Source organism: Myodes glareolus, chromosome 9, assembly GCF_982192425.1.
Source record: "Myodes glareolus chromosome 9, mMyoGla1.1, whole genome shotgun sequence".
NCBI lineage: Eukaryota > Metazoa > Chordata > Mammalia > Rodentia > Cricetidae > Myodes > Myodes glareolus.
In genome coordinates this window covers 15,596,855-15,615,073 of record NC_142034.1, presented here as the reverse complement: position 1 = coordinate 15,615,073, position 18,219 = coordinate 15,596,855, and the positions used below count along the sequence as shown (strand labels likewise).

The window sequence follows — 18,219 nt, the reverse complement described above, 5'->3', positions numbered from 1 at the left end:
AACCAGAAAGTCAGTTGCTATCCGATATCTACCTTTAGGGTAAAAAATAAAAAGTACTAGTTTGTATTTAGAAACCGTGTTCATTTCCCTTTAATGTAGGTGGGAAGGTGTGGGGGTGTGTAGTCAAGTGGACGTAGGGGGCAGATTATAAATTTCGTTGGGCTGGAAAAGCCTGTTCACCCTGGAATCTGCCAAGAGTCCGCAGCACATAATAGGTTATCAAATCAATGTTTGCTGATAAAAAGCACGAAAGAATGGGGAAACGGGGATGGAAAGCCCAGGGAGTTTAAGGAGGGTGAGACAAAAAGGGACCTTTGGGAAAGGCGGCTGCTGCGGCCCGCCCGAGGCCAGTGAATACGAATGCAGAGCACAGCAGGGGCTGTTCTTAAAGTTTCTAGGAGGAGCCTAACAAAGTCAATATCAAGAGTTTTCCCCCCCAAAAAAAAAAAAAACCCTCTGAGGAGGCCGGACGCACGCTCTCCCCTGCCTTACAGCGCCAAGTATCGTCCAAAATCAGGAGGCCCCACCAGACCGCAAACCCGGGCGGCGGCGCAGGCGCACTGGAAGTTCCTGCCGCGCAGCAGTGAGTGCGCAAGCGCACTCGGCAATCGCACGTTGGCCTACAAGAAATCGGAGCTTAACGGGTGTGTCCGCGATGATTACATCACATAAGGAGAGGGAGTGAGAACCCGGATCTTGTGGTGACCCAGTGGCCTAATGGATAAGGCATCAGCCTCCGGAGCTGGGGATTGTGGGTTCGAGTCCCATCTGGGTCGCATCAAACTCTTTTTGTTGGAAAAAAGAGGAATAATATAAAAGTCGATTGTTTCTCGTGCTGCTGAGTATTTTAAAAATTACGCAGAACTTTTAAGGAAAAGATTTGTCCTTTAATCGTACGTCTGTTCTTTTAAAACATTTTTGTCTAATTTTGTTAAAGTATAATGAACAAAAACTATAGATTTAAAGAGATTTTACTCTTTGTTTTTCTTCTCGATACTGATTTTCAGTTGTTTTTCTTTTTTTTTTCTTTTTGAGGCTTGAATTTATTTCTGAGACTTTAATGAAAAATAAACTTGGCGTGATGGTGCATACCCTTCATCCCACCACTCAGGGAGGCAGAGGCGCGCGCGCGCACACACACACACACGCACGCACGCACGCACGCACGCACGCGCGCGCGCGCAATCTAGCACAAACTGGCAAGTAGACCTCTTAGGGCTTCCTATAGGCATCAGAGTTCATAACGCTCCTTCCCCATCCTGACTCCAAAGGAAAGCAGCAATGGCAGCACACAAATGTAATAGACATAATTTAAAGTTCTATCCTCGGAGTACTATGAACAATGAAATGTAACTAGGGCATCGTTCCAGTAACTAAAAAAAAAAAAAAGAAAACCAGGTGGTGGAGAAGCACTCCAGCACTCGGGAGGCAGAGGCAGGCAGCTCTCTGAGTTCAAGGCTAGACTCGTCTATAGAGCAAGTTCCAGGACAGCCAGGGTTACACAGAGAAACCCTGTCTCGAAAAACAAAACAAAACAAAAAACAGAAACAAAAACATTTATTTGTGTGTATCGCATATGTATAGTGCCCTCGGACGCCAGAAGAGGGCACAGGATCCCCTGGAACTGGATGCAGGTGCTGGGATCTGGTCCTCTAGAAGGGTTACCAGCTCAGCGTTACTGTTGAGATCCAGAAGCTAGGAGCTCATTTTGTTGTTGTTTTAAGGTGTGTGATCTACAAATCAGTGAAACTAAAGAAACAAATAAATCAAACTTAAGCTTTGTTCACCATTATCTAGAAAAACACACTCTTCTTGATTTCTCCTGTGCAAAAGGAAAGTTCACCTGGACCCCAGTCAGTGTGCTTTTATTATGTTGTGTGGGGTTGTTTTTCTTTTGTTTGTTTGTTTGTTTTGGTTTTGGTTTTGGTTTTTTTTTTTTTTTTTTTTTTTTTTTTTTTGAGAAAGGATCTTATGTAGCCAGGCTGACCCAGGAACACCTGTCCCTCCTAAGCCTGGGACTGCTGGTGTGTGTCACCCTGTCTAACTTTGGATTTGAATCTAAAAACAGAAAAGGGTTGTTAGAGTAGAAAATAATGGGACCTGAAATCAGGGTGCAGTTCTTTTCTCATCACGTATGAGGCTGATTTCTTGGTCATGACGTAGGACCAAGGTGTGAAGTGGAAATGCATGCTCTGCGCCAGCCATCTTTGCGATTTGCTGTGTGTCAGTAATCATTCCAGATTAAAAACAAACAAACAAACAAACAAAAACCTGTACAGCCCAGGGAGATGACCCAGATGTTAGGAATTAGGACTGCTCTTTCTTGTTCGTTCGATTGTTTTTGTTTGAGAAAGGGCTTCTCTTCGTAGTTGTGATCGTCCTGGAATTCATGCCCTAGACTAGGCTGGTCTTGAACTCACAGAGATACGCCTGCCTCTGTCTCCAGAGTGCTGGGATTGCAGTAGGAACTTTCAAAACAAAACAAAACTGGCGACCGGAGACATGGTTTAGTGGTCAGGAGCACTTGCTGCTATTCCAGGGGAATAGCAGTTGTTCAGTTCCCAACACTCAAGGGGCAGTTTACAAACTTCAGGCAATCTGGCGCCCTCTTCTGGCTTCCATAGACATCTGCATGCACATACATAGCCCACATAAAAAAGAATAACAACGAGTATTAAAAAGAATAAACTGTGATGTTTCTTTCATGCCTGCTACTGGTGGATAGCACTGGGGACAAGGATAGCACTGGGGACAACAGTGATACTGTTCCCTAGTCAACCAAATGCAAGAGTGCACTCCGGAATACAGGAGCGGGGATTGCTCAGGCACTCTGTCTTACTGGGCATCTTCTCCACGGGACTCACCCTGTCTTCCCACCTCATTCCTCTCCTTGAACTCCTTACCCCAGCTCCTCTCTGGCAGATGTTTCTCAGCTTGCTCGCCACAGCTCATTCAGCTAAAGTCAGCAGACTTCGCTGAGTGTCTGTGAGTACCCCAGCTTGTTGTTCTGAGTGCCAAGCTGCCACGGTTCTCTTCCCCTCGCCTCCACCACCTCCAATCCTCCCTTCCCGTCTCAGGGGAGAGAGTGATTTTCTGATTTACTGTCAGGCCTTTGTGACGGACTTGTCCCTTTTCCTCGGGAAACCTGAACAGCACTTAGAGATCGATCCCTCTTGGAAAGGGACAGGGTCTTAATTTCCCCTCACGCCTGCGTCTCGAGCTGGCCCCTCAGCTGGCTCTTTACTCTGAGCCCTGAAACCTTTAAAGCATCTCCAGTCCCAAAGAGCTCTTTCCTGGCTCCGTGGCAGCATTTGTGAACTGTGCTGGTGCTCTCTTGATGTAGCCAGGCTGGCCCAGGATGCCCTCCCACCCACCTCCTTGTCACCTGACACTCTTTCTTCCTCAACATGACCTCTAACACGGCATCATTTTGTCTGAACTTACAAGCGTGTTTCCTCTTCTTCCCCAACACAACAGACGCTAACACGATTTTACTTCAAATTTCTCCTCCTTGACCTTTAGTTGGCTTTCAAATTCATAATTGTTCAAACTTAAAAATTGGTTTTGCTGAGTGTGGTGATGCACACCTTTAATCCCAGCACCTGGGAGGCAGCAGGCAGATCTCTGTGAGTTCGAGGCCAGCCTGGTCTACATAGTGAGATCTAGACTATGTTCAGTGGTGGTGTTTTTAAGCCCAGTATTTGGGAGGCAAGGGTATAAGGAGCTTGAGTTCAAGGTCATCCTCAGCTACATAGTAAGTCGGAGGCCAACCTGTCCTTTATGAGATGCTGTCCTCTCTTTTGGTCATTCATGACAAGGTTTCTCTGTATTACACTGACTGTCCTGTTACTCGCTCTGTAGACCAGGCTGGCCTCGAACTCTGTGAGACCCACCTGCCTCTGCTTCCCAAGGGCTGGGATTATAGGCATGCACTATCATCGCCCAACTCTCCTTTATATTTTTAATAAAAGTTCTTTGTTATCAGTCCCTCAATTTTGTTTGACCATGTCTATTTGAACTCTCTTTTTAAAAAGATAATAATATATGCCAGGAGCCGGGCAGTGGTGGCACACGCCTTTAATCCCAGCACTCGGGAGGCAGAGGCAGGTGGATCTCTGTGAGTTCGAGACCAGCCTGGCCTACAAGAGCAAGTTCCAGGACAGGCTCCAAAGCCACAGAGACACCCTCTCTCGAAAAACCAAAATAATAATAATAATAATAATAATAATAATATATGCCAGGTCTCTCCCCCTCTTTTAATATTTATTTATTTATTTATTTATTTGTGTGTATTTTTGATAGGACTGCTCTGTCTGCATGTATGCTTGCAGGCCAGAAGAGGGCATCAGATTCTATTACAGATGGTTGTGAGGCACCATGTGGGTGCTAGGAATTGAACTCAGGACCTCTGGAAGAACAGCCAGTGCTCTTAACCTCTGAGCAACTCTCTCCAGTCAGCACTTTGCAGGTGACCAGTGGCTCCACTTAGTTTTGGGCGTTCTTTTTAAAGCTTATTTCTTTTTATTTTATGTGTATCTCTGTCTGTGTGAGGATGCCCTGGAATGGGAGTTACAGACAGTTGTGAGCCGTCGTGTGGGTGCTGGGAATTGAACCTCTAGTTCCTCTGGAAGAGCAGTCAGTGCTCTTAACCACAGAGCCATCTCTCCAGACCCTTTGTTTTGTTTTGGTTTTATATATGTTCTTATGTAGACCAGGCTGGCTTCTAATTTGCTATGTAGCCAAGGACGATTTTGCCTCTACCTCTTGAGTTCTGGGATTATAAAAGTGTATCACCGTAATAAACTAAAATAGAATACTAGTTTTCAAAAATTATACTTGAAGGGCCAGGGTGGGAGGTGTGTATAGCTCGGTTGGTAGCATGCACAAAGAGCTGTGTTTGAAACCTGCTCCCAGCGGTGTACAACCCGGGAGACACTGTGCCATGTGCCTATAAACCTAGCATTCCGGAGGCTGAGACAGGTGGATTACTGAGCGTCTAAGGCTAACCTAGGCTATGTAGTGAATTCCAGGCTAGCCTGGGGTACAGACAGAGTCCTTATCCAAAAAAAAAACCAGAAAACACTGTCGCTGGGCGGTGGTGGTGCATGCCTTTAATCTCAGCACTCTGGAGGCAGAGGCAGGTGGATTTCTGGGTTTGAGACCAGCCTGGTTTACGGTGCTAGTTCCAGGACAGCCAGGGCTACACAGAAAGACCCTGTCTGGTAAAACCAACAAAAGAAAAGAAGAGAAGAGAAAAAACATGTCTTGGTTCGATCAGTTGGAAGCTGAAGCCGTTACCCTGTCATTTAGGGTTGCTATTGCTGCTGAACTGTGGGGAGAACTCTTGCCCAGGCACTGGGAGCCAACAGGCTCTTGCTGGCCTAAAACCAGACTAAAGCGGCTATCTGATCATGCAGTGTGTAACTTCCCCAAATTGAGCCAACCTACGTCTGTCAAGGGGCTCCAGCAACAGCTGATGTGACTTAAGACAAGACCACCTGAAGCAGTATCCAGCTGCCGCAAGGGACCCTGATGCCAGCGACGCTGCTTCCCCTCCCCCGGGCGTGTGGCGTGGGGGTTAGATAATGCTTTCCCCTTCCCACCTAAAATAAACTGAGCTTGCTACGTCCAGCTTGTCTCCCAAGGTCTGAGTCGTTGCCCCCGCTACCCCACGGGGAAGATCGGAGGAACAGAGCGGCAGATCAAAGCAACACTGAACCCGTAGGTAAAGGAGGGCTCGAACGCTGAATAAGGAGTGGATCACACCCCTCCCCTCCTGCGGTTCAGAGGTGAAGACCGAACCCTCAAGGTGGTCAGAGTCTTTGAAGGTGGTGAAATTTGGATCAGGATTGAACCTTCCCAAAGGTAGACTCTCTAGCCAAAGATATGGCCAGGTGTGGTGCACATCTGTAATTTAATAGGCTGAGGTCTGAAGTAGGAGGATCAGAGTATAAAGCTGGGGGCGGGGATATACATTACAAAAGAATTTAAGCGTTACAGTTGATCAAAAGGAAAACACCAATGATAATCCTATTTAGAAATTAGCAGCATAATATTTTGATGTATCAATTCCCAGATTCTTGTTATGCATATCTATGTGTGTATACATAAATTTATACAAATGTGGAATGATTATAAATATACATACTTTGCTTTAAAATTCCTCCCCTCGCCACCCCCCCACTGTAACCCTGGTTGTCTTGGAACTTGCTCTGTAGACCCGGCTGGCTTTGAACTCACAGAAATCCACCTACCTCTGCCTCTCGAGTGCTGGGATTGAAGGTGTGTGCTACTACTGCCCAGTTTACATTAAAATTCTTAAATATTTCTTACTCTTTAGTTTTCAATAAATACGAGAGCCTATGATCTTTCGTCATTGTTTTTATTGTGCATGGGATGCAACCAAGGGCCCTGAGCACTTCTAGTTTCACCCCCAACAATATACTCACTGCTTTTTCTTTGTTTTGACACAGGGTCTCTCTCTTATAAACCCAGGCTGGCCTTGAATTATTTTTATTTACATTTATCTATCTTTTGGGGGGCATGCATGTGCTATGACACCCATGTGGATGCCAGAGGAAACTTTCGGGGGTCTGCAGTCCCCTCACACCTGGGGTTTGAACTCAGGTCTTTGGGCTTGATGGGAAATACTTTCATCTCCTGAACTATCTCCGCAGCCCTGGAAAGGCTGTTCTTTTGAAGGAAATAGAGAATTCACCCCTTTGCCCTCCCTTTCAGTCCAGAAAGGATAACCCACTTCCGTTAGCTGCATTTTCTAGTGCCTGCCAGGCAACTTCCTGATTTATAACTGGACCCTGACTCTCCCAGCTTGTAGCTGATGTACTTTAAAAAAAAAAAAAAAGATGCCAGGCGACAGAGCTCACGTGGGGGAAAGGGAACACAAAAAGGGGGAAGGGAAGGGGGAAGGGAAGAGACTGGCTTTTGGGTACAGCAATAGCAGGAGAGAAGAGAGAGGCAGAAAGAGAGAGGGGGAGAGACAGAGATACAGACAGAGAAAGAGAAAGAGAGAGAGAGAGAGAGAGAGAGAGAGACGGGAGATGGGCAGGGACCTTTTAGAAGGGAAGGTAGTGAATGTACACAGGAGGTGCTCTTAGTGGCTGCAGCTGAGGACTATCCCGCCAGAACCCCAAGGGCAGGCCAGCACAGATGCCTGAGGCCTGCGTACTAACAGTAGTAGCTTCTCCATGCCAAATTAAGAAACCTCAGGGGGCCAGCCGGTGGTGATGCACGCCTTTAATCCCAGCACTTGGGAGGCAGAGGCTGAGTGCTAGCCAGAGATCTTGTTTTGTTTTTTTTTTCTTAAAAAAAAAAAAGGAAAGAAGGAAAAGATGATGCTCAGTCACAGGGCATGGACTCTTCTAGAAGGATTGCTGAGATGGCCGAGCAGGGAGAGAGCTGTAGGCCTTGTTCAAGCTAGTCCTGGTGGGAGATGGTGGCACGGGAAGATATTTGTAAAGTGCCCACTTGACGGGCGAGTTTGAGAAGTGTGTAGCTACCCTGGGCATGGAGGTGTACCCACTCATGTTCCATGCCAACAAAGGACCTATCAAGTTCAATATGTGGGGCCCAATTTGTAGGCCCATATTTCATATGAGATATTTGCTGCCAGGTTTTCTGGCCATGCTTAGTTTCCAAGGGCAGCTGCCATCCTGCCAGGCACCTGTAGCCAGCTAGTAAAAGACTCAGGATGGACCGCTCCTTCTCTTTGTTAATATGTAGATTGCCCGGGAAGAAGTGTGGATTCCAAGCTGGTGACTAAGTTGCAGGTGTGCCGGTACCCGCGTCCTGGAAGAGAATATTAATGAGTTTCCAACTTGGTTTACCTGGGAGAATAAAAAGTTTGAAGGATAAACGGGGTAGATCTTCAGGAATGAAGAAAGCCTGAGATGCCCCTCCGATATTGCTGTGTGAACTGTGTCTCATTATTTCCCGCGCCTCCGTATCGGTCCTGTTAGGGAAAAGTAGTTTTTATGTTGGGGCTTCCGACCCCGACACCAACTGGCCCGGAGAAGTTCGGGGACCTGTGTGATGGCTACCACATCCAAGCCCAACACGACTAACTGACACAGAGATCTGGAGCCTGTGTGAAAACATCCTCATTGTGCTGGGTCTACAAAGTGACTCTCGAGGGTAGGAAAGGGAAGGCAAAAATGCCGCCTTGAGAAGCCTTTCCTGTGGCCTGCCAGAAAACTCGCTGGAGATCCTAACTTGGAGTTTGCTGCGGTGCCGGCTCTTGGCTCACTTGAGGTGCTCATGGACCCAGCGTTGACAGTACAGTACGAACATGATTTAGAAGTTTGCTCAAACAACCACCCTCCCGATTGATGACCCAAGAGAAAGGGAAGTCGGAGTCCTGCGTGAGAAGACTAATTTTACAGGCAATCATCCTATGGTGTGTGGATACGGAATGGGTACCGTCGTATGCTAAGCGGGACTGTGCTTCATCTTTGGGATGCTGGCAGAGATGAATGGGCTTCATGGTGAACGTGACAGTAAAAACATACCTTCAAACGGGCTGTGGTGGCGCACGCCTTTAATCCCAGCACTTGGGAAGCAAAGGCAGGCGGATCTCTGTGAGTTTGAGACCAACCTGGAAAGTAAGTACTAGGACAGCCAGGTCTGTTAGACAGAGAAACCCTGTCTCAAGCAAACAAGCAAGCAAACAAACAAACAAAAACATACTTCATACCTTCCTTTGGTCGGGGCGACTTGTATATTTAGCTGTTTGAAACACAGTTGCTCCTTTACTGGATTTCAAAGCTGAGCGTGCTGCAGTGGTATCGCGATACTCAGAGATAAGATCTTACTTGCTACTTTCATAAGGTTGTTCCTGACCTTCCTGATGCTGCGACCCTTTAATACAGTTCCTCATGTTACCGTGAGCCCCCAACCACAAAACTATTTTGTTGCTACTTCACACTTGTAATTTGCTACGGTTATGAATTGTAATGTAAATATTTGATGTGGGACCTCGCGGGGGTCGCGATCCACAGGTTGAGAACGGCTGCTTTGTGCTGAGGTTCTAGCTTCGCCCAGAGCATCGATGTCCCCAGAGTCCTAAGTTAAGGCTAGATGGACTCTCAGGTTTCCAATATGTCAGGTCCAGCCACTCGCACCAGAGATAACAAACAATAGTGAACAGATTATAATCAACACAGCAACACCCAGAAGACAGAGGATGCAGGCACAGACTGATGTGAGTTTTTAAAAATTTTTTTCTATTTATTTACTTATTTAGAGACAGAGTTTCTCTGTGCAGTCCTGGCTGTCCTGGAACTCACTCTGTAGACGGCTGGCCTCGAACTCAGGGATCTGCTTGTCTCTTCCCAAGTGCTGGCATTACAGGTGTGCACCACCCTACGTCTGGTTCTTTGACTTTTTAAAAAACAAAATTGTGTACAACTTTACTCCTAGCACTTGGGAGGCAGAGACAAGTAGATTTTCTATGAGTTTGAGGCCATCCTGGTCTACATTGTGAGTTCCAGGACAGTTAGAGTTGTGTAGTGAGATCCTGTCTCAAAAAATCTTTTTATTAATTCTTTGAGAATTTCAAACCTGCATACAGTGAATTTTGGGATCCACCATCCCCACTCCCCAAACTCCTCCCAGGTCCATCTTTCACTCCTCATCCCTCTTCTTACTCCTTTCCCAGATGTTTTTCTTGAGACAGCATTTCATGTAGCCCAGCTGGCCTCAAACTCGCTGTGCACGGGATGACCTCCTGCTCTCAGCCCCGCTGCCATCTGCTGAGTGCTGGGATTAGGGGTGTGGTCCATCACTGTGTTGTGTAGAGTGCTGGGGATTGAACCCAGGGCCTTGTGCATGCTAGACCTATGCTCTATCAACTGAACTACACCTCTAGACAGGGCTGCCAAGTTTCTATCCTGTTACCTGTAGGGGCTGAGTGGGAAGCCAGTGCTTTTTAGCAAAAGTCATTTTTTCTTCTCTTCTCTTCTCTTCTCTTCTCTTCTCTTTTCTTTTCTTTTCTTTTCTTTTAAAACAAGGGCTCACTATGTAGACCTGGCTGGCCTCAAACTCACAGAGAAACCCCTGCCTCTGCCTCCCAAGGGCTGAGATCAAAAGTGTGCCTCACTGTGCCTGAATAGCAAAATCAGTTTCTGAGTACTGACCTCACGATTCGCTCACCATCAGAGAAGGTTCACAGGACTTCTAGAGTCTAGAGATGGTGTTGCGGTTCGCTCTGGAGGCGTGACTAATGAAACCCCGGGCCATGTGACCAAACTTAATCCCCAGTGCACTTCTTTCTCCTCCTTAGAGATTATGGGGGTGGCTCAAGTCCCATTCCTCAGACGCTGTGACTTTTCTGGTGACTCAGCCTCATCCTGAAGCTATGGGGGTATGTGGGGACCCTCCACGGACTGCTCTGCCTCATTACGGCAAGCGCAGATGTGACCCACAAAGTTCAGGAAACCAAGACATTTCTATCTCTAGGCAAATTCCCGAACATAATACATGTTCAACAAATATTTGCCAAGCAGAAGGTACACTCAAACACCAGACATTGTCGGGGGAAGGGAGACAGGCCCTGGGGTTCTTCCAGAGGACCAGAATACAGAGTATCAGCACCCAGGTGAACACAGGAGGCCCTGGGAGACCAACAGGACCCCACATTCCAAGCACGGGAGCGACTCTGTGCTCTGGGGTCTATTACGAAACAGCTTGAGGGTAAACAATAGAAAGGAAAAGTATTTTCTTTTCTTTAGAAACAGGGTCTCATTACACATTCCAAGGCTCCCTTGAACTTATTATGCAGCCGCAGCTCGCCGTGAATGTGGGCTATTCCTTCCTCACCCTCCTGAGTGCTGGAGTTACACGCTTGTCTCATCCCCCAGCATGACTTGTTTCTAGACAGGAATCTACTCGGGTCACTTTCTCACTGCAAACGAAGAAGCCGATATTGGGAGCTGGGTAGATGGGTATGCAGGTAGATGGGTATGCAGGTAGAAGCACCTACTGCTCTTCCAGAGGATCAAAGTTCGAATCCCAGCACCACCAGAGTTCCCGAAGGCTCCAACCCCCTCTTCTGGCCTCCACAGGCATCAGGCATGCACGTGGTGCACATAGATACATGCAGGCGACACCTGTTAGTATTCAGGCATCTGACAGGCTACATCCTCAACTACAGCCACTCAGAGCACCTCCTGTGCACATTTGCTACTTTCCCTTTTAAAAGGTGGGCCCTGCTCGCCTCCTATAAACCTCACACGTGAGCTTTTTGCACAGCGTGACTTCTCTTCACAGCATTGTTGTTGTTTTGTTCTGTTTTGTTTTTTGAGACAAGGTCTCTCTGTGCAGCTTTGGGGCCTGTTTTGTTTTTTTGAGACAGGGTTTCTCTGTAGGTTTTTTTTATTATTTATTTATTTATTTTTAATATTTATTTATTATGTATACACTATTCTGTGTGTATGCCTGCACAGACCCCATTACAGATGACTGTGAGCCACCATGTGGTTGCTGGGAATTGAACTCAGGACCTTTGGAAGAGCAGGCAATGCTCTTAACCTCTGAGCCATCTCTCCAGCCCCCTTTATTTATTTATTATACAATATTCTGTCTGTGTGTATGCCTGCAGGCCAGAAGAGGGCACCAGACCTCATTATAGATGGTTGTGAGCCATCATGTGGTTGCTGGGAATTGAACTCAGGACCTCCGGAACAGCAGTCAGTTCTCTTAACCTCTGAACCATCTCTCCAGCCCCACCACTGCCCGGCTTTTCACAGCATTTTTAAATAACGCATTGGTTCCCTGACCAGGAAAAGCTCCCCTACTGTTTCTCTCTGCCCGCAGGCAGCCTGAGGCAAGCTGGGACACTGGAACCGGGTCCACAAATGGCCTTGCTTTTCCAACTAACAGATCACTGAGCCCTTCCACCTAACACGGGCACTATAGGTGAGCTCTCTCTTCTCACCTCTGACTGCTTTCCACCAGTGAGGACTCATCTGTCTGGTTTCTTGCCTTTCGGCCTCGTTAAGCCCTGGCAACCACGATCTCTGGGCTCAGAGCTCTTGGCCGCTGCTCTTTAACGAATCACTGAGTCAGCCTGTGCCTTCTCAAAATCTACCCTCTCTGAATTCCTGGGATGCTAGGAATTACAGACCCTTGGGTCTCACTTATCTGCCTCACTCACGGGAACTTTGGCGTCATCTATACCTCCAACTTTTGCAGGTGGTGCTTGGTGTCAGGACTTCTAAACTCGTCTTTGAGGTTAGATCTGGCCCAACATCCCTTAGATATTGCTTCCTGATCCGCTGTCTTCCACCTGTAACAAACCTGCTTTCCTGTTCACTGATGGCTTTGTCTTCCATTCTTCCATTCAATACCAACAACGGGGTCTCTGGCAGGGTTATCCATCTCTGCCCGTTCCCTCGGATGTGAAGCTTCCTTTCTCGAGAGCAGTCTTTTCGCCTTCTGGCTTTTCTCAAAGTTCTGGTAGCAGGCGTCTGTGTCTCTCTTGGGTTCAGAGCCCTTGGCGTCTGCTCTTGAGTGAGGATGTATTATGTACTGAAACAGCCTGTGCCCACTCAGTCTGATCCCCCGTGAGTCCCTGGGATGCCAGCGTATTCAGGCCTTGGATCTTCTTTCTCTGCCTTCCTCGGGAACTGTCATACACCTCCTCGCTCCCATTGGGATGTCTTTTGGAAACGGCCCACTGACCACTCCTTTGAAAGCAAATCTGGGGGCTGGAGAGATGGCTCAGTGGTTAAGAGCACTGGCTGCTCTTCCAGAGGACCCGGGTTCAATTCCCAGCACCCACATAGCAGTTTACAACTGTCTGGAGATCCAGTTCCAGGGGATCTGACACCTTCACACCAATGCACATCAAATAAAGTTAAATAAACCATAAAAAATATTTAAAAAAAAAAAAAAGCAAATCTGGCCTCAGTATACCTTGGACCAGACAGTTGGGAAACAGAGAAGGAATTCTCCATTTTCTTCTTCATTGCTTCAAACCCCGCTTTCTCCTGGATCGGAACCCCTATGGAAGTGGACGCTTTCCTTCCTGACATTTCTCCTTGTTTTTCTGTCTTTAACAATCACACTCTGCTTCGTCAGTTTCTTCTCTATGTATCTTCAACGATACATTCAAAAATCTCTGATCAAATAACTAATCAGCTATGTTACAGGACTACCAACTGTTAGCCACAGAGCTGGAGGTGCAAGACCACCAAACATGTCCAGGTGGTGAGAACCAGCAGCGCCCCAGGTATCCACGTCCCCCAGATTCAGAAAAGAAACTACAGAACAGATTCTAATGTAACTCTTTCCTCTTCATTTATTTAAACTCTACAATGACTGCCCTCAGTAACCGACCACCTGTGTCTCCTGGTAAATTGGCTAGAAAGAGGGTGTCCAGGCGATGCCGTGGTGATGGGAAAGGGCCCAGTGCCTTAAGATCCAGGCCGTGGACTTGGACACCTTAAACAGCGGTTTGCCAGGTCCAAGCAGCGCCTGACAGGTCCACGGAGCCTGGACAGTGGAATGAAACAGCCAGCTACCCCAGGACATGGTCAGCGCCCCAGCTTTCCCAGGCCCCTCCCCACAAAGATAGTGACACCCTCAGGCCAGCATCTCGAGAACACATCATCCCCACCTCACCTGTTACCCCCTTCTAACTCCTAACCTTTTTATCATAAAAGAGAGGAATGTTAATATTCAGACATTTGTACTGGTCTGCCCTTGGGGTCCTGACAGGATACATCCCCAGCTGCTCGTTGGCTACCTCCAGTTTAAAAGGGCCTTGCCTGCCTGCCATCTCTTCCTCTTTTTGTCTCTCTCTCCCTTCCTCTCTCTCTCCTCACTCACCCTCTCTCCCCCTCTCTTCAGCCACTCTTGTCCCCAGGAAGTAGTCTCTGCCCTGCCTGCTCTGCCACTTCTTTCCCCTCTTCCCATAAACCTTCCATATGAACCCTGTTGCATGGTGTGACTTCTCTTACTGGCATATTAGTTTTTTTTTAAATTAAAACAATGCCCATATACATAAAATAAAAATAGAAGCTCATAGATATTCTAAGTAGATCAACCCATTTGAACTCTTTGTCTCCAACCATTAGTGGATTTATCTTCCTCCTCTTCCTCTCTTTCTTATTCTTTTGAGATAGTGTCTTACCACAGAGCCTTGACAGGTGGCTGGTCTGGAATTTGCTATGTAAACCAGGCTGTCCTTGAACCTGTGACAATCCCAAACCCGTTATCTCTGCTCACAGTGCTAGAATTAATTATAGGCATGGGCCACCAAGGCTAGCAAGAACTTTTTTTGTGATATTGGGTATCGAACCCAGGGCATTACTGATGCCAGGCAAGTGCTCTACCACTGAGATCCCTCCCTAGCTCTAGTTGGCTTATGAGGCTACAAACCCGACACTGCCTATTTTAGTTTGGCTTTTGTTGGGTTTTTGATAAAACACTAAACAAAAAGCAACAGGGGGTGAAAAGAAGTGGTTTCCTCTTAGACCTTCAGGTAACAGTCCATGGTGAAGTCAGGCAGAAGCCTTGATGCAGAAACTGAGGCAGAGGCTATGGAGAAATAGTGCTTTGTAGAAGGAAGTTTCTGTCCTGCCTGGTCCTGCAGTGGTTCAGTCCCAAAGGAACACACAGAGACTTATATTAATTAAAACTGTTTGTCTTATTAGCTCAGACTTGCTATTAACTAGTTTTTACACTTAAAGTTAGTGCATATTCCTTATTTATGTACCACGTGGCAGTACGTTTTCTCAGTATGGCGTACCCACCTTGCTTCCTCTGCATCTGGCTGGCAACTGTTGTTACTGCCTTTCCTCTTCCCAGAATTCTCTTAGTCTGATTGTTCCACCAATACTTCCTGCCTGGTTACTGGCCAGTCAGCGTTTTATTAAACCAATATGAGTGGCAAATCTTTACAGTGTACAAAAGCATTGTCCCACCTAGCTCAGTCCATGGAGCATGAGACTCTTATCCTCAGGGTCATGGGTTAGAGCCCCACGTACTGCTTGCTAGCCGACTTCCCAAAGTTTGTGCAGCCTCCTTTCTTAGACAGCTTGGACCACCTGCCCAGGGGTAGCACGCCCTCCCCAGTGAGCTGGGTCCTCCCATATCGATTGTTAAATCAAGAAAATGACCTATAGATTTCCACAGGTCAATCTGATGGAGACAATGCCCTTAATTGAGACTTTCTTCCTAGGTGACTCCAGCTTGTCTAATCAGCACACTGGCTAAGAGCTGGCATTGGATTCTGGAAAGTTCTGTCAGTTGGTGCCATCCTGGATGGCTCTAGGAACCCTGGGGGATACCTTGACACACTCTGTATCTCTGGGTGTGAACTGTGGGTATTCCCATGTCTGACAGAGAATTCCAGAAACACCTCAAACCAGATCTGGGTGACTTGAATATAGCCTCAGGAAGGCATGTCTAAGATGTAGTTGTAACTGAGAAGCCTTAAGCCTAATTCCACTTGGCATGAAAAAAAAAAAAAACACATGAGAGAATTAGGTCAGCTCACATCTAGAATCCAAACACCCAGAACTGGAAACTAAAGGCGATTGCCTGGCTGTGTCCTGAGCTGGGAGCCAGCAGATCATGAACACAAGGCTGGTGTGACTGGAGAGGCTATCTTTTTTCTTTTTTAAAATTGTGTGTACAAGTTTTGTGCCCATATATGTGTACCATGTGCAGTTAGTACCAGCAGCAGCCAGAAGATGGCGTCAGATTCCCTGGAACTGGAGTTACAGATGGCGTGAGCTCACGAGTGAATGCTGGGATCCAAGTGATCTTAATCACGGAGTTATCTCTCTAACAATTCCACTTCTCTTTTCTATTTGTTTTCATTTTGCTTCATTTTCGAGAAGCAACCCTGTGTAACCCTGGCTGTCCTGGAACTCACTCGGTAGACCAGGCTGGCCTTGAACTCACAGAGATTTCACCTGTCTCTGCTTCCTCTGGGGTGTGAGGACTAAAGGTGTGTGCCACCACTGCCTGGCTGTTTACTCTTGTTTCCGTTTGCACTCTCCTTATGTTGTCACGTGTGTTAGACAAGCGCTCAGGATTAAACTGTCCCCCACCCCACCCCTTCGCCTCTCTGCGGCCCTCAGAACACTGTTGACCTATTTTCAGATCCTGTTCTACAGTTTCCCTCTGCGGGTCTCTTCCTGGCCAGCGACGCTTTCACCCAAACAGCCAGCAGCTCATGCTTCCAAACCCTCCATGCTGTCTGCAGTCTGACTTCTGCATTTTGGTTTAGTGTTGTAAGAGGCTGCTTGATTGTTCCTGGCTGCTCAGCCCCGAAATAATCACTCAGAAACCATGTTATTTGCAATACTGTTGGGCCAATAACTTAAGCATATTTCTGGCTAACTCATAACTTAAATTAACCCATCTCCATTAATCTGTGTATCACCATGAGGCCGTGGCTTACCAGATAAATTTCCGGCCTCTGTCTCCAGAGAGGCTACATGACTTCTTTCTGACTCTGCCTACTCTCTTTACACAGTCTGGCTACCTTCTGTTAAGCCATTGGCCAAAAGTAGCTTCTTTATTCATTAACCAATAAAAGCGACACATAAACAGAAGGACTTCCCACACCAGTTTAGAGTTTTAAAATATCCACTTGCTGGGTGGTGGTGGCGCACACCTATAATCCAGTACTTGGAGTCAGAGGCAGGAGTTCAAGGCCAGCCTGGTCTACAAGAGCTAGTTCCAGGACAGTTAGAGCTGTGTGCGTGCCTGAGTGTGGAGTTTGCAAGTGCAACACGCAGAAGCCCAAGAAGGTCCGAAGAAGGTCAGAAGAAGGTCCGAAGAAGGTCAGAAGAAGGTCCGAAGAAGGTCAGAAGAAGGTCAGAAGAAGGTCCGAAGAAGGTCAGGTCCCCTGGAACTGGAACTGACAGCTATGAGTCAGCCGCCTTGTGGGTGATGGGAACTGGAATGGCAAGAGCAGTAACTACTCAACCCATAAGCCATTTCTCCAGTCCTAGGTTTTTTGTTTTTGATTTTGTTTTTTTTAATGGCCTGCTTCTGTGGGAACACTAACTGTGAATACATACTGTGATTACTTTTGAGGCAAGGTCTTGTGCATCCCAGGCTGGTCTTGAACTCCCTCCCTGTACAGCTGAGAATGCCCTTAAACCCCTAAACATCCTGCCTCTGGCTCAGTGTGGCGGGGTTACAGGCATGTGCTCTACCACAGCTGCTTCATAAAGAGCACGCAGTCCAACCTAATACTTTGTGCATGCTAGGTGAACGTTTTACTAACTGACCTACATCCCCTAGAATATTCGTTTGGAAACTAAAGTTGAGCCAGTAGCTCCAGAACTCCTGCCTCCTAGAACATAACCGATGGGTCGGCCACAAGCTGCCTCTCCTTAGATCCTTCAAAAGAACTCAAATGCAATGAAGCCTTGCTCTCTCTGTACCGGTGTTCCAACTCTAGCTTCTCTGTGCCATTTCTGAGATCAGGGTCTCAGAGTCTGCTACCCAGGGCACCAGCACTGTGTTTTCTGGCCCCCTGATGCCAGAACCCAGAGTTACAGAACTCTGAGCCTTCCTTCTGTAACCTTGGGTACCTCACACAAAGCCCTTCATCTCAGAGCATTCCTGCTTTCATTAGGTTTGAAGTGAACTGAGTTGTAATCCCCGAGGCTTCAGACTTGCTCTGGGAATGTGATCCCCGTATGCTTCCCTTGGCAAATGTTGGTTTTATTTCACTTGAGAGAAAGGGGCCTTTCTTAACTCCTGATCGATCGAGATGAGATGCTGTGTCAGGAAGTTGGACATAAGCAGGGAAAGAATTTGCTTTTCTTAGAAATAAAACCTTGGCCTTTCCCCAAGTAGTGAGATGCCCCCAGAATCAGAAAGGTGAGTTGCCAATCTTTATGCATTCAATATACACTTGCATCTGGTCAGCTGAATACCAGGCATCAATGGTTGGATGGAGGAAAGACAGGGAGAAGAGGGAGGAGGAGGAAGAGGAGGAGGAGGAGGAGGACAGGGTTGGCAAGGAAAAACATTTTTAAAGGTTCCCGCCCCCCACCCCCCCGTTTCTGGTTCTAGAATATCAAGATTGCACATACAGTCAAACAGCTTTGCCAAACTTGGTTTGTCTGGCAATTGCCTCACACGTTCTGGAATGCGTTTTTTGTCATCTGGAGTCCCCTCCCCTCCACAAGCCCAAGCTATTCTAAGCCCTGATTTATTTGTTGTTGACTTCAT

General features: G+C 47.1%; 1 non-coding gene across 1 annotated transcript; it reads left to right on the top strand.

The window, feature by feature from the left end:
* Positions 1–703: 703 nt before the first annotated feature.
* Positions 704–776, top strand: Trnar-ccg (transfer RNA arginine (anticodon CCG)). Its single transcript has one exon. It is a non-coding gene; the product is annotated as a tRNA-Arg (tRNA).
* Positions 777–18,219: the final 17,443 nt, after the last annotated feature.